General features: G+C 50.0%; 1 non-coding gene across 1 annotated transcript; it reads right to left on the bottom strand.

Annotated features, from left to right (window-relative positions):
• Positions 1 to 14,788: 14,788 nt before the first annotated feature.
• Positions 14,789 to 14,862, bottom strand: TRNAH-GUG (transfer RNA histidin (anticodon GUG)). The gene has a single exon. It is a non-coding gene; the product is annotated as a tRNA-His (tRNA).
• Between the last annotated feature and the right edge of the window lie 323 nt (positions 14,863 to 15,185).

Below are 15,185 nucleotides of genomic sequence, written 5' to 3'. Positions count from 1 at the left end.
AACTTCAAAGTCCACAACTAGATACTCCACATCTAGAAACTCCACATCTAGAAACTCCACAACTAGAAACTCCACAACTAAAAACTGCACAACTAGAGGCTTCGCAGTTAGAAACTCCTCAGATAGAAACTACACAACTAGAAACTCCACGACTAGAGAATCCATAAGTAGAAACTCCACAGCTAGAATTTCAACAACTAGAAAACCCACAACTAGACACTCCACAACTAGGAACTCCGCAATTAGAAACTGCACAACTTGAGACTTTGCAACTAGAAACTGGGCAACTAGAAACTCAACCACTAGAAACTCCACAACTAGAAACTCCACAACTATAAACACCACAACTAGATACTCCACAACATCCACAACTACAAACTTCACAACTAGAAACTCCACAACTAGGAACTCCACAAATTGAGACTCCAAAACTAGGAACTCTACAAATTGAGACTCCAAAACTACAAACTCCACAAGTACAGACTCCACAACTAAAGACTCCACAACTAGAAACTCCATCACTAGAAACTCCACAAGCAGAAACTCCGCAACAAGATACTCCGCAACTAGAAACTCCACAACTAGAGACTCCACAACTAGAAACTTCACAACTAGAAACTCCACAACTACGAACCTCACAACTAGAAATTCCACAACTAGAAACTCTGCAACTAGAAACTCCACAACTTGAAACTCCCTAACTCGAGACTTCGCAACTAGAAACTCGGGAACTCGAAACTCAACAACTAGAAACTGAACAACTAGAAACTCCACAACTTGAAACACCACAACTAGACACTCCACAACTATAAACTCTACAACTAGAAACTCCACAACTAGAAACTCCACAATTAGAAACTCCACAACTAGATGCTCCGCAACTAGAAACTCCGCAACTAGAAAGTTCACAACTAGAGACTTCGCAACTAGAAACTCCACAACTAGAGACTCCACAACTTGAAACTCCACAACTAGAAACTGCACAACTAGAAACTCTGCAACTAGAAACTCCACAACTTGAAACTCCCTAACTCGAGACTTCGCAACTAGAAACTCGGGAACTCGAAACTCAACAACTAAAAACTGAACAACTAGAAACTCCACAACTAGGAACTCCTCAACTAGAAACTTCACAACTAGAAACTCCACAACTACAGACTCCACAACTAGAAACTCCGCAACTAGAAACCCGACCACTAGAAACTTCACAAGTAGAAACTCCACACCTCTAAATTCCACCACTTGAAACTCCACAACTGGAAACTCCACGACTGGAAACTCCACAGCTAGAAAGTCCGCAACTAGAAACCCTGAAACTAGAAACTCCGCAACTAGAAACTCCACAACTAGAAACTTCACAACTACAGACTCCGCAACTAGAAAATTCCGCAACTAGAAACTCCACAATTAGACACTCCGCAACTAGAAACTCTACTACTTAAAAATCCACGACTAGAAACTCCACAACTTCAAAATCCACAACTAGATACTCCACAACTACAAACTACACATCTAGAAACTCCACAACTAGAAACTCCACAACTAAAGACTGCACAACTAGAGGCTTCGCAGTTAGAAACTCCTCAGATAGAAACTACACAACTAGAAACTCGACGACTAGAGAATCCATAAGTAGAAACTCCACAGCTAGAAATTCAACAACTAGAAAACCCACAACTAGAAACTCCACAACTAGGAACTCCGCAATTAGAAACTGCACAACTTGAGACTTTGCAACTAGAAACTTTGCAACTAGAAACTCCGTAGAACAACTAGAAACTCCGTAGACGACCGTAGAACATTTTTCAAAGCTATCAGCGCAAAGAAAAAAAAGCGACACACCGCTGCCGGGAGAGCTCGAAGCTCCAACCTTTCGGTGAACAGCCGATCGCGCTAGCCAATTGCGCTACGGAGACAGTCGTGCTCCACTCTCACCACCGTCAGAACATTTCTACAAAGCTATCAGCGCAAAGAAAATGAAGAGACACACCGCTCTTGGGAGGGCTCGAACCTCCAACTTTTCAGATAACAGCCGATCGTGCTAGCCAATTGCGCCACGAAGATAGTCGTGCTCCATTCTCACCACCGTCAGAACATTTCTCCAAAGCTATTAGCGCAAATAAAAAAAACGACCCACCAGTTCCGAGAGGGCTCGAACCTCCAACCTTTCGGTTAACAGCCGATCGCGCTAGGCAATAGCGCCACGGAGACAGTCGTGCTCCACTCTCACCACGGTCAGAATATTTCTCAAAAGCTATCAGCGCAAAGAAAAAATTAGAGACACACCGCTTTCGGGAGGGCCCAAACCTCTAACGTTTTGGTTAACAGCCGATCGCGCTAGCCAAATGCGCCACGGAGACAGTCGTGCTCCACTCTCACCACCGTCGAAACATTTCTCCATAGCTATCAGCGCAAAGACAAAAAGCGACACACCGCTTCCGGGAGAGCTCGAACCTCCAACCTTTCCGTTAACACCCGATCGCGCTAGCCGATTGCGCCACAGAGATAGTCGTGCTTCACTCTAACCACCGTCAGAACATTTCTTCAAAGATATCAGCGCGAAGAAAAAAAAGCGACACACCACTCCCGGGAGAGCTCGAACCTCAAACCTTTCAGTTAACAGCCGATCGCGCTAGCCAATTGCGCCACGGAGACAGTCGTGCTCCACTCTCACCACGGCCAGAATATTTCCCCAAATCTATCAGCGCGAAGAGAAAATTAGAGACACACCGCTCTCGGGAGGGCTCGAACCTATAACGTTTTGATTAAGAGCCGATCGCGCTAGCCCATTGCGCCACGGATATAGTCGTGCTCCAATCTCACCACCGTCAGAACATTTCTCCAAAGCTATCAGCGAAAAGAAAAAAAAGCGACACAGCGCTCATGGGAGGGCTCGAACCTCCAACCTTTCGGTTAACAGCCGATGGCACTGGCCATTTGCGCCACAGAGACAGTCGTGCTCCACTCTCACCACCGTATAACATTTCTACAAAGCTATCAGCGCAAAGAAAGAAAGCGACACGCCGCTCATGGGAAGGCTTGAACCTCCAACCTTTTGGTTAACATCTGGTCGCGCTAGCCAATTGCGCCAAGGAGACAGTCGTGCTCTACTCTCACCACGGTCATAACATTCCTCAAGGTATCAGCGCAAAGAAAAAAAGCGACACACCGCCCCGGGAGGGCTCGAACCTCCAACCTTTTGTTTAACAGCCGATCACGCTAGCCAATTGCACCAAAGAGGCAGTCGTGCTCTACTCTCACCACGGTCATAACTATCCTCAAAGGTATCAGTGCAAAGAAAAAAACCGACACACCACTCCCGGGAGAGCTCGAACCTCAAACCTTTCGGTTAACAGCCGATCGCGCTAGCCAATTGCGCCACGGAGACATTCGTGCTCATCTCCCACCACGGTCAGAACATTTCTCCAAAGCTATCAGCGCAAATAAAAAACGACTCAACGGTCTCGGGAGGGCTCGAACCTCCAACCTTTCGGCTATAGCCGATCGCGCTAGCCAATAGCGCCACGGAGACAGTCATGCTCCACTCGCACCACGGCCAGAATATTTCCCCAAAGCTATCAGCGCGAAGAGAAAAATAGAGACACACCGCTCTCGGGAGGGCTCGAACCTATAACGTTTTCGTTAACAGCCGATCGCGCTAGCTAATTGCGCCACGGATATAGTCGTGCTCCAATCTCACCTCTGTCAGAACAATTCTCCAACGCTATCAGCGCAAAGAAAAAAAAGCGACACAGCGCTCACGGGAGGGCTCGAACCTACAACCTTTCGGTTAACAGCCGATCGCACTGGCCATTTGCGCCACAGAGACAGTCGTGCTCCTCTCTCACCACCGTAGAACATTTCTACAAAGCTATCAGCGCAAAGAAAAAAAAGCGACACACCGCTGCCGGGAGAGCTCGAAGCTCCAACCTTTCGGTGAACAGCCGATCGCGCTAGCCAATTGCGCTACGGAGACAGTCGTGCTCCACTCTCACCACCGTCAGAACATTTCTACAAAGCTATCAGCGCAAAAAAAATAAAGAAACACACCGCTCTTGGGAGGGCTCGAACCTCCAACCTTTCAGTTAACAGCCGATTGTGCTAGCCAATTGCGCCACGAAGATAGTCGTGCTCCATTCTCACCACCGTCAGAACATTTCAACAAAGCTATCAGCGCGAAGAATAAAAGCGACACACCACTCATGGGAGTGCTCGACCTCCAATCTTCCGGTTAACAGCCGATCGCGCTAGCTAATAGCGCCACGGAGACAGTCGTGCGCCACTCTCACCACGGTCAGAATATTTCTCCAAAGCTATAAGCGCAAAGAAAAAATAAGAGACACACCGCTTTCGGGAGGGCCCAAACCTCTAACGTTTTGGTTAACAGCCGATCGCGCTAGCAAAAATGCGCCACGGGGACAGTCGTGCTCCACTCTCACCACCGTCGAAACATTTCTCTATAGCTATCAGCGCAAAAAAAAGCGACACACTGCTCCCGGGAGAGCTCGAACATCCAATCTTTCGGTTAACAGCCGATTGCGCTAGCCAATAGCGCCACGAAGGCAGTCGTGCTGCACTCCCACCGCCGTCAGAATATTTCTCCAAAGCTATCAGCATAAAGAAAAAAAGCGAAACACCGCTCCGGGAGGGCTCTAACCTCCAACCTTTCGTTTAACAGCCAAACGCGCTAGCCAACTGTGCCACCGAAAAACTCGTGCTCCACTCTCACCAGCATTATAACATTCTTCAAAGCTATCAGCGCAAAGACAAAAAGTGACACACCGCTTCCGGGAGGGCTCGAACCTCCAACCTTTTGGTTAACAGCCGATCGCGCTAGCCAATTGCACCAAAGAGGCAGTCGTGCTCTACTCTCACCACGGTCATAACTTTCCTCAAAGGCATCAGTGCAAAGAAAAAAACCGACACACCACTCCCCGGAGAGCTCGAACCTCAAACCTTTCGGTTAACAGCCGATCGCGCTAGTCAATTGCGCGGCGGCGACAGTCGTGCTCCACTCTCACCACGGCAAGAATATTTCCCCAAAGCTATCAGCGCGAAGAGAAAATTAGAGACACACCGCTCTCGGGAGGGCTCAAACCTATAACGTTTTCTTTAACAGCCGATCGCGCTAGCTAATTGCGCCACGGATATAGTCGTGCTCCAATCTCACCACTGTAGAACATTTCTATAAAGCTATCAACGCAAAGAAAGAAAGCGACACACCACTCATGGGAGGGCTTAAACCTCCAACCTTTTGGTTAACATCTGGTCGCACTAGCCAATTTCGCCAAGGAGACAGTCGTGCTCTACTCTCACCACGGTCATAACATTCCTCAAGGTATCAGCGCAAAGAAAAAAAGCGACACACCGCCCCGGGAGGGCTCGAACTTCCAACCTTTTGTTTAACAGCTAAACGCGCTAGCCAACTATGCCACGGAGATATTCGTGCTCAACTCTCCACCATCAGAACATTTCTCCATATCTATCAGCGCAAAGAAAAAAAGCGACACACCGCTCATGGGAGGGCTCGAACCTCCAACCTTTTGGTTATTGCGCCAAGGAGACAGTCGTACTCTATTCCCACCACGGTCATAACATTCCTCAAAGGTATCAGCGCAAAGAAAAAAAAGCGACACACCGCTCCCGGAAGAGCTCGAACCTCCAACCTTTCGGTTAACAGCCGATCGCGCTAGCCAATTGCGCCACAGAGACAGTCGTGCTCCACTCTCACCACCGTAGAACATATCTACAAAGCTATCAGCGCAAAGAAAAAAAAGCGACACACCGCTCTCGGGAGGGCTCGAACCACCAACCTTTCAGTTAACAGCCGATCGTGCTAGCCGATTGCGCCACGGAGGAAGTCGTGCTCCACTCTCATCACCGTCAGAACATTTCTCCAAAGCTATCAGCGCGAAGAAAAAAAGCGACACACCACTCATGGGAGGGCTCGAACCTCCAACCTTTCGGTTAACAGCCGATCATGCTAGCCAATTGCGCCATGGAGACAGTCGTGCTCATGTCTCACCACGGTCAGAACATTTCTCCTAAGCTATCAGCGCAAATAAAAAAAACGACCCACCAGTTCCGAGAGGGCTCGAACCTCCAACCTTTCGGTTAACAGCCGATCGCGCTAGGCAATAGCGCCATGGAGACAGTCGTGCGCCACTCTCACCACGGTCAGAACATTTCTCCAAAGCTATCAGCGCTAAGAAAAATAAGAGACACACCATTCTTGGGATGGCTCGAACCTCCAACTTTTCGGTTAACAGCCAATCGCGCTAGCCAATTGCGCCACGGAGAAAGTCGTGTTCCACTCTCATCACCGCCAGAACATTTCTCTAAAGCTATCAGCGCGAAGAAAAAAAGCGACACACCACTCATGGGAGGGCTCGAACCTCCAACCTTTCGGTTAACAGCCGATCGCGCTAGCCAATTGCGCCACGGAGACAGTCGTGCTCATCTCCCACCACGGTCAGAACATTTCTCCAAAGCTATCAGCGCAAATAAAAAAACGACTCACCGGTCCCGGGAGGGCTCGAACCTCCAACCTTTTGGCTATAGCCGATCGCGCTAGCCAATAGCGCCACGCAGACAGTCGTGCTCCACTCTCACGATGGCCAGAATATTTCCCCAAATCTATCAGCGCGAAGAGAAAATTAGAGACACACCGCTCTCGGGAGGGCTCGAACCTATAACGTTTTGATTAACAGCCGATCGCGCTAGCCCATTGCGCCACGGATATAATCGTGCTCCAATCTCACCACCGTCAGAACATTTCTCCAAAGCTATCAGCGCAAAGAAAAAAAAAGCGACACAGCGCTCATGGGAGGGCTCGAACCTCCAACCTTTCGGTTAACAGCCGATCGCGCTAGCCAATTGCGCCACGGAGACAGTCGTGCGCATCTCCCACCACGGTCAGAACATTTCTCCGAAGCTATCAGCGCAAATAAAAAACGACTCACCGGTCCCGGGAGAGCTCGAACCTTCAACCTTTCGGCTATAGCCGATCGCGCTAGCCAATAGCGCCACGGAGACAATCGTGCTCCACTCGCACTACGGCCAGGATACTTCCCCAAAGCTATCAGCGCGAAGAGAAAATTAGAGACACACCGCTCTCGGGAGGGCTTGACCTCTAATCTTCCGGTTAACAGCCGATCGCTTTAGCCAATTGCGCCACGGAGACATTCGTGCTCCACTCTCACCACTGTCGGAACATTTCTCCATAGCTGTCAGCGCAAAGAAAAAAGCGACACACCACTCCCGGGAGGGCTCCAACCTCCAAACTTTCGGTAAACAGCCGATCGCGCTAGCCAATTGCACCAAAGAGGCAGTCGTGCTCTACTCTCACCACGGTCATAACTTTCCTCAAAGGTATCAGTGCAAAGAAAAAAACCGACACACCGCACCCGGGAGAGCTCGAACCTCAAACCTTTCGGTTAACAGCCGATCGCGCTAGTCAATTGCGCCACGGAGACAGTCGTGCTCAACTCCCACCACGGTCAGAACATTTCTTCAAAGCTAGCAGCGCCAATAAAAAACGACTCACCGGTCCCGGGAGGGCTCGAACCTCCAACCTTTCGGCTATAGCCGATTGCGCTAGCCAATAGCGCCACGGAGACAGTAGTGCTCCACTCTAAACACCTTCAGAACATTTTTCCAAAGGTATCAGCGCAAAGAAAAAAAGAGACACACCGCTCATGGCAGGTTTCGAACCTCCAACCTTTTGGATAACAGCCCAACGCGCTAGCCCATTCTGCCACAGAGACAGTCGTGCTCTACTCTCACCACCGTCAGAACATTTCTCCAAAGCTATCAATGCAAAGAAAAAAGAGACACATCGCTCCCGGGAGGGCTCGAACATCCAACCTTTCGGTTAACAGCCGATTGCACTAGCCAATAGCGCCACGGAGACAGTCGTGCTGCACTCCCACTGCCGTCAGAACATTTCTTCATAGATATCAGCGCGAAGAAAAAAAAGCGACACACCGCTCCCGGGAGGGCCCGAACCTATAACCTTTTGGTTAACAGCCGATCGCGCTAGCCAAATGCGCCACGGAGACAGTCGTGCTCCACTCTCACCACCGTCGAAACATTTCTCCATAGCTATCAGCGCAAAAAAAAGCGACACACCGCTCCCGGGAGGGCTCGAACATCCAATCTTTCGGTTAACAGCCGATTGCGCTAGCCAATAGCGCCACGAAGGCAGTCGTGCCGCACTCCCACCGCCGTCAGAACATTTCTCCAAAGCTATCAGCACAAAGAAAAAAAAGCGAAACACCGCCCCTGGGAGGGCTCTAACCTCCAACCTTTCGTTTAACAGCCAAACGCGCTAGCTAATTGCGCCACGGATATAGTCGTGCTCCAATCTCACCTCTGTCAGAACATTTCTCCAAAGCTATCAGCGCAAAGAAAAAAAAAGCGACACAGCGCTCATGGGAGGGCTCGAACCTCCAACCTTTCGGTTAACAGCCGATCGCACTGGCCATTTGCGCAACAGAGACAGTCGTGCTCCACTCTCACCACTGTAGAACATTTCTACAAAGCTATCAGCGCAAAGAAAGAAAGCGAAACACCGCTCATGAAAGGGCTTGAACCTTCAACCTTTTGGTTAACATCTGGTCGCGCTAGCCGATTGCGCCAAGGAGACAGTCGTGCTCTACTCTCACCACGGTCATAACATTCCTCAAGGTATCAGCGCAAAAAAAAGCGACACACCACCCCGGGAGGGCTCGAACCTCCAACCTTTCGTTTAACAGCTAAACGCGCTAGCCAACTGTGCCACGGAGATATTCGTGCTCAACTCTCCACCATCAGAACATTTCTCCAAATCTATCAGCGCAAAGAAAAAAAGCGACACACCGCTCATGGGAGGGCTCGAACCTCCAACCTTTTGGTTATTGTGCCAAGGAGACAGTCGTGCTCTATACCCACCACGGTCATAACATTCCTCAAAAGTATCAGCGCAAAGAAAAATAGCGACACACCGGTCCCGGAAGAGCTCGAACCTCCAACCTTTCGGTTAACAGCCGATCGCGCTAGCCAATTGCGCCACAGAGACAGTCGTGCTCCACTCTCACCACCGTAGAACATTTCTACAAAGCTATCAGCGCAAAGAAAAAAAAGCGACACACCGCTGCCGGGAGAGCTCGAAGCTCCAACCTTTCGGTGAACAGCCGATCGCGCTAGCCAATTGCGCCACGGAGACAGTCGTGCTCCACCCTCACCACCGTCAGAACATTTCTACAAAGCTATCAGCGCAAAGAAAATAAAGAGACACACCGCTCTCGGGAGGGCTCGAGCCTCCAACCTTTCAGTTAACAGCCGATCGCGCTAGCCAATTGCGCCACGAAGATAGTCGTGCTCCATTCTCACCACCGTCAGAACATTTCTCCAATGCTATCAGCGCGAAGAAAAAAAGCGACACACCACTCATGGGAGTGCTTGACCTCCAATCTTCCGGTTAACAGCCGATCGCTTTAGCCAATTGCGCCACGGAGACATTCGTGCTCATCTCTCACCACGGTCAGAACATTTCTTGAAAGCTATCAGCGCAAAGAAAAAAAGAGACACACCGCTCTCGGGAGGGCTCAAACCTCCAACCTTTTGGTAAAGAGCTGAACGCGCTAGCCCATTGCGCCTGGAGACAGTCGTGCTCCACTCTCACCACCGTAGAACATTTCTACAAAGCTATCAGCGCCAAGAAAATAGACACATCACTCTCGGGAGGGCTCGAGCCTCCACCCTTTCAGTTAACAGCCGATCGCGCTAGCCAATTGCGCCACGGAGATAGTCGTGCTCCACTCTCACCACCGTCACAACATTTTTCCAAAGCTATCAGCGCGAAGAAAAAATAGCGACACACCGCTCATGGGAGGGCTCGAACCTCTAACCTTTTCGTTAACAGCCGATCGCGCTAGCCAATTGCACCAAGGAGACAGTCGTTCTCATGTCTCACAACGGTCAGAACATTTCTCCAAAGGTATCAGCGCAAACAAAAAAACGACCCACCGGTCCCGAGAGGGCTCGAACCTCCAACCTTTCCTTTAACAGCTAAACGCGCTAACCAACTGTGCCACGGAGAAACTCGTGCTCCACTCTCACCAGCATTATAACATTCCTCAAAGGTATCAGCGCAAAGAAAAAAAGCGACACACCGCTCCCGGGAGAGCTCGAACCTTCAAACTTTTGGTTAACAGCCGATCGCACTAGCCAATTGCGCCAAGGAGGTAGTCGTTCTCCACTCTCACCACGGTCAGAACACTTCTCCAAAGATATCAGTGCCAAGAAAAAAAAAGCGACACACTGCTCATGGGAGGGCTCGAACCTCCAACCTTTTGGTTAACAGCCGATCGCGCTAGCTAATAGCGCCACGGAGACAGTCGTGCGCCACTCTCACCACGGTCAGAACATTTCTCCAAAGCTATCAGCGCGAAGAAAAAAAAGAGACACACCGTTCTCGGGATGGCTCGAACCTCCAACCTTTCGGTTAACAGCCGATCGCGCTAGCCAAATGCGCCTCGGGAAAGTCGTGCTCCACTCTCATCACCGTCAGAACATTTCTCCAAAGCTATCAGCGCGAAGAAAAAAAAGCGACACACCCCTCATGGGAGGGCTCGAACCTACAACCTTTTGGTTAACAGCCGATCGCGCAAGCCAATTGCACCAAAGAGACAGTCGTGCTCCACTCTCACCACGGTCAGAATATTTCTCCAAAGCTATTAGCGCAACAAAAAAATAAAAGACACACCGCTTTCGGGAGGGCTCGAGCCTCTAACGTTTTGGTTAACAGCCGAACGCGCTAGCCAATTGCGCCACGGAAATAGTCGTGCTCTACTCTCACCACCGTCAAAACATTTCTCAAAAGTTATCAGCGCAAAGAAAAAAAAGCGACACACCGCACATGGGAGGGCTTGAACCTCAAACCTTTTGGTTAACATCTGGTCGCGCTAGCCAATGTGCCATGGAGAAACTCGTGCTCCACTCTCACCACCGTCAGAACATTTCTTCAAAGCTATCAGCGCGAAGAAAAAAAAGCGACACACCGCTCATGGGAGGGCTCGAACCTCCAACCTTTCGGTTAACTGCCGATCGCGCTAGGCAATAGCGCCACGGAGACTGTCGTGCTCTACTCTCACCATGGTCAGAATATTTCTGCAAAGCTATCAGCGCAAAGAAAAAAGCGACACACGGCCCCGGGAGGGCTCGATCCTTTAACCTTTCGTATAACAGCTAAACGCGCTAGCCAACTGTGCGACGCAGATATTCGTGCTCAAATCTCCACCATCAGAACATTTCTCCAAATCTATCAGCCTGAAGAAAAAAAGCGACACACCACTCATGGGAGGGCTCGAACCTCCAACCTTTTGGTTATTGCGCCAAGGAGACAGTCATGCTCTATTCCCACCACGGTCATAACATTCCTCAAAGGTATCAGCGCAAAGAAAAAAAGCGACACACCGCTCCCGGAAGAGCTCGAACCTCCAATATTTCGGTTAACAGCCGATCGGGCTAGCCAATTGCACCACAGAGACAGTAGTGCTCCACTCTCACCACCGTAGAACATTTCTACAAAGCTAGAAGCGCAAAGAGAAAAAAGCGACACACCGCTCCCGGGAGAGCTCGAAGCTCTAACCTTTCAGTTAACAGCCGATCGCGCTAGCCAATTGCGCCACGGAGACAGTCGTGCTCAACTCTCACCACCGTCAGAACATTTCTACAAAGCTATCAGCGCAATGAAAAAAGAGACACACTGCTCCCGAGAGGGCTCGAACCTCCAACCTTTAAGTTAACAGTTGTTCGCGCTAGCCAATTCTGCCACGGAAATAGTCATGCTCCACTTTCACCACCGTGAAAACATTCCTCTAAAGCTATCAGTGCAAAGAAAAAAAAGAGACACACCGCTCTCCGGAGGGATCGAACCTCCATCCTTTTGGTTAACAGCTGAACACGCTAGCCAATTGCGTCACGGAGATAGTCGTGTTCCACTCTCACCACCCACAGAACAACACTCCAAAGCCCTCAGCGCAAAGAAAACAAGTGACACACTGCTCTCGGGAGAGCTCGAACCTCCACCCTTTCGGTTAACAGCCGATCGCACAAGCCAATTGCGTCACGGAGATAGTCGTGTCCCACTGTCACCACCCTCAGAAACATTCTCCAAAGCCATCAGCGCAAAGATGAAAAGCAACACACCACCTGGGATAGCTGAAACTTTAAACATTTCGGTTAACAGCCGATCGTGCTAGCCAATTGCGCCACAGAGACAACCGTGCTCCACTCTCACCACCGTCAGAACATTTCTACAAAGCTATCAGCGCAAAGAAAAAAAAGAGACACAACGCTCTCGGGAGGGCTTGAACCTCCAACCTTTTGGTTCACAGCCGAACGCGCTAGCCAATTGCGCCACGGAGATATTCGTGCTGCACTCTCACCACGGTCAGAACGATTCTCCAAAGATATCAGCGCGAAGAAAAAAATCGACATACCATTCATGGGAGGGCTCGACCCTCCAACCTTTCGGTTAACAGCCGATCACGCTAACCAATTGCGCCATGGAGACAGTCGTGCTCATCTCTCACCACGGTCGGAACATTTCTTCAAAGCTATGAGCGCAAATAAAAAAAACGAACCACCGGTCCCGTGTGGGCTCGAACCGCCAACCTTTCGGTTAACAGCCGATCGCGAGAGCCAATAGCGACACAGAGACAGTCGTAGTCCACTCTCACCCCACTCAGAACATTTCTCCAAAGCCATCAGCGCAAAGAAGAAAAGAGACACACCGCTCTCGGGAGGGCTCGAACTTCCAACCTTTCGGTTAACAGCCGATCGTGCTAGCCAATTGCGCCACAGAGACAACCGTGCTTCACTCTCACCACTGTCAGAACATTTCTACAAAGCTATCAGCGCAAAGAAAAAAAAAAGACACACCGCTCTCGGGAGGGCTTGAACCTCCAACGTTTTGGTTCACAGCCGAACACGCCAGCCAATTGCGCCATGGAGATATTCGTGCTCCACTCTCACAACCGTCAGAACATTTCTACAAAGCTATCAGCGCAAAGAAAAAAAGAGACACACTGCTCCCGGGAGGGCTCGAACTTCCAAACTTTCATATACAGTTGTTCGCGCTAGCCAATTCTGCCACGGAAACAGTCGTGCTTCACTCTCACCACCGTGAGAACATTCCTTCAAAGCTATCAGCGCAAAGAAAAAAAGAGACGCACCACTTTACGGAGGGCTCGATCCTCCAACCTTTTGGGTAACAGCCGAACGCGCTAGCCAAATGCGTCAAGGAGATAGTCATGTTCCACTCTCACCACCCTCACAACATTCCTCCAAAGCCATCTGCGCAAAGAAGAAAAGAGACACACCGCTCTCGGGAGGGCTCGATCCTCCAACCTTTTGGTTATTGCGCCAAGGAGACAGTCGTGCTCTATTCTCACCACGGTCATAACATTCCTCAAAGGTATTAGTGCAAAGAAAAAAAGCGACACTTCGCTCCCGGGAGAGCTCGAACCTCAAACCTTTCGGTTAACATCCGATCGCGCTAGCCATTTGCGCCACGGAGACAGTCGTGCTCGTCTCTCACCACGGTCAGAATATTTCTCCAAAGCTATCAGCGCGAAGAAAAAATAAGAAACACACCGCTCTCGGGAGAGCTAGAACCTCCAATCTTCCGGTTAACAGCCGATCACGCTAGCCAATGGCGCCACAGAGACATTCGTGCTCATCTGTCACCACGGTCAGAACATATCTGGAAAGCTATCAGCGCAAATTAAAAAAACGACACACCGCTCCCGGGAGAGCTCGAACCTCAAACCTTTCGGTTAACAGCCGATCGCGCTAGCCAATTGCGCCACGGAGACAGTCGTCTCTCGCCACGGTCAGAATATTTCTCCAAAGCTATCAGCGCGAAGAAAAAAATAGGAGACACACCGCTCTTGGGAGGGCCCGAACTTTTAACGTTTTGGTTAACAGCCGATCGCGCTAGCCAATTGCGCCAAGGACATTGTCATGTTCTACTCTCACCAAGGTCATAACATTCCTCAAAGGTATCAGCACAAAGAAAAAAAGCGACACACCGCCCCCCGGAGGGCTCAAACTTCCAACCTTTCGTTTAACAGCTAAACGCGCTAGCCAACTGTGCCACGGAAAAACTCGTGCTCCACTCTCACCACCGTCAGAACATTTCCCCAAAGCTATCAGCACAAATAAAATAAACGACACACCACTCATGGGAGGGCTCAAACCTCCCACCTTTCGGTTAACAGCCAATCGCGCTAGCCAATAGCGCCACGGAGACAGTCGTGCTCCACTCTCACCACGGTGAGAACATTGCTCCAAAGCTATCAGCCCGAAGAAAAAGAGACACACTGCTCTCGGGAGGGCTCGAACCCTCAACGTTTTAGTTAACATCCGAACGTGCTAGCCAATGGCGCCACGGAGATATTTGTGCTCAACTCTCCACCATCAGAACATTTCTCCAAATATATCAGCGCAAAGAAAAAAAGCGGCACACCGCTAATTGGAGGGCTCAAACCTCCAACCTTTTGGATATTGCGCGAAGGAGACAGTCGTGCTGTATTCTCACCACGGTCATAACATTCCTCAAAGGTATCAGCGCAAAGAAAAAAAGCGACACACCGCTCCCGGAAGAGTTCGAACCTCCAAACTTTTGGTTAACACCCAATCACGCTAGCCAATTGCGCGACAGAGACAGTCGTGCTCCACTCTCACCACCGTCAGAACATTTCTACAAAGCTATTAGCTGAAAGAAAAAAAAGAGACACACCGCCCTCGGGAGGGCTCGAACCTCCAACGTTTTGATTCACAGCCGAACGCGCTAGCCAATTGCGCCACGAAGACAGTCGTGCTCATCTCTCACCACGGTCACAACATTTCTCGAAATCCATCAGCGCAAACAAAAAAACGACACACCGGTCCCGGAAGGACTCGAACCTCCAACATTTCGGTTAACAGCCGATCGCGCTAGCCAATAGCGCCACGGAGACAGTCGTGCTCCAATCTCACCAGCATCATAACATTTCTCAAAGGTATCAGCGCAAAGAAAAAAAGCGACACACCGCTCATGGGAGAGCTCGAACCTCCAACGTTTCGGCTAACAGCCGATCGCGCTAGCCAATTGCGCCACGGCTCCACTCTCACCACCGCCAGAACATTTCTTCAAA

The sequence above is a fragment of the Rhipicephalus microplus genome, unplaced genomic scaffold (assembly GCF_043290135.1).
Source record: "Rhipicephalus microplus isolate Deutch F79 unplaced genomic scaffold, USDA_Rmic scaffold_14, whole genome shotgun sequence".
Lineage (NCBI taxonomy): Eukaryota > Metazoa > Arthropoda > Arachnida > Ixodida > Ixodidae > Rhipicephalus > Rhipicephalus microplus.
The sequence above is the reverse complement of the archived record's forward strand: the minus strand, read 5'-3'. Positions and strand labels throughout refer to the sequence as shown.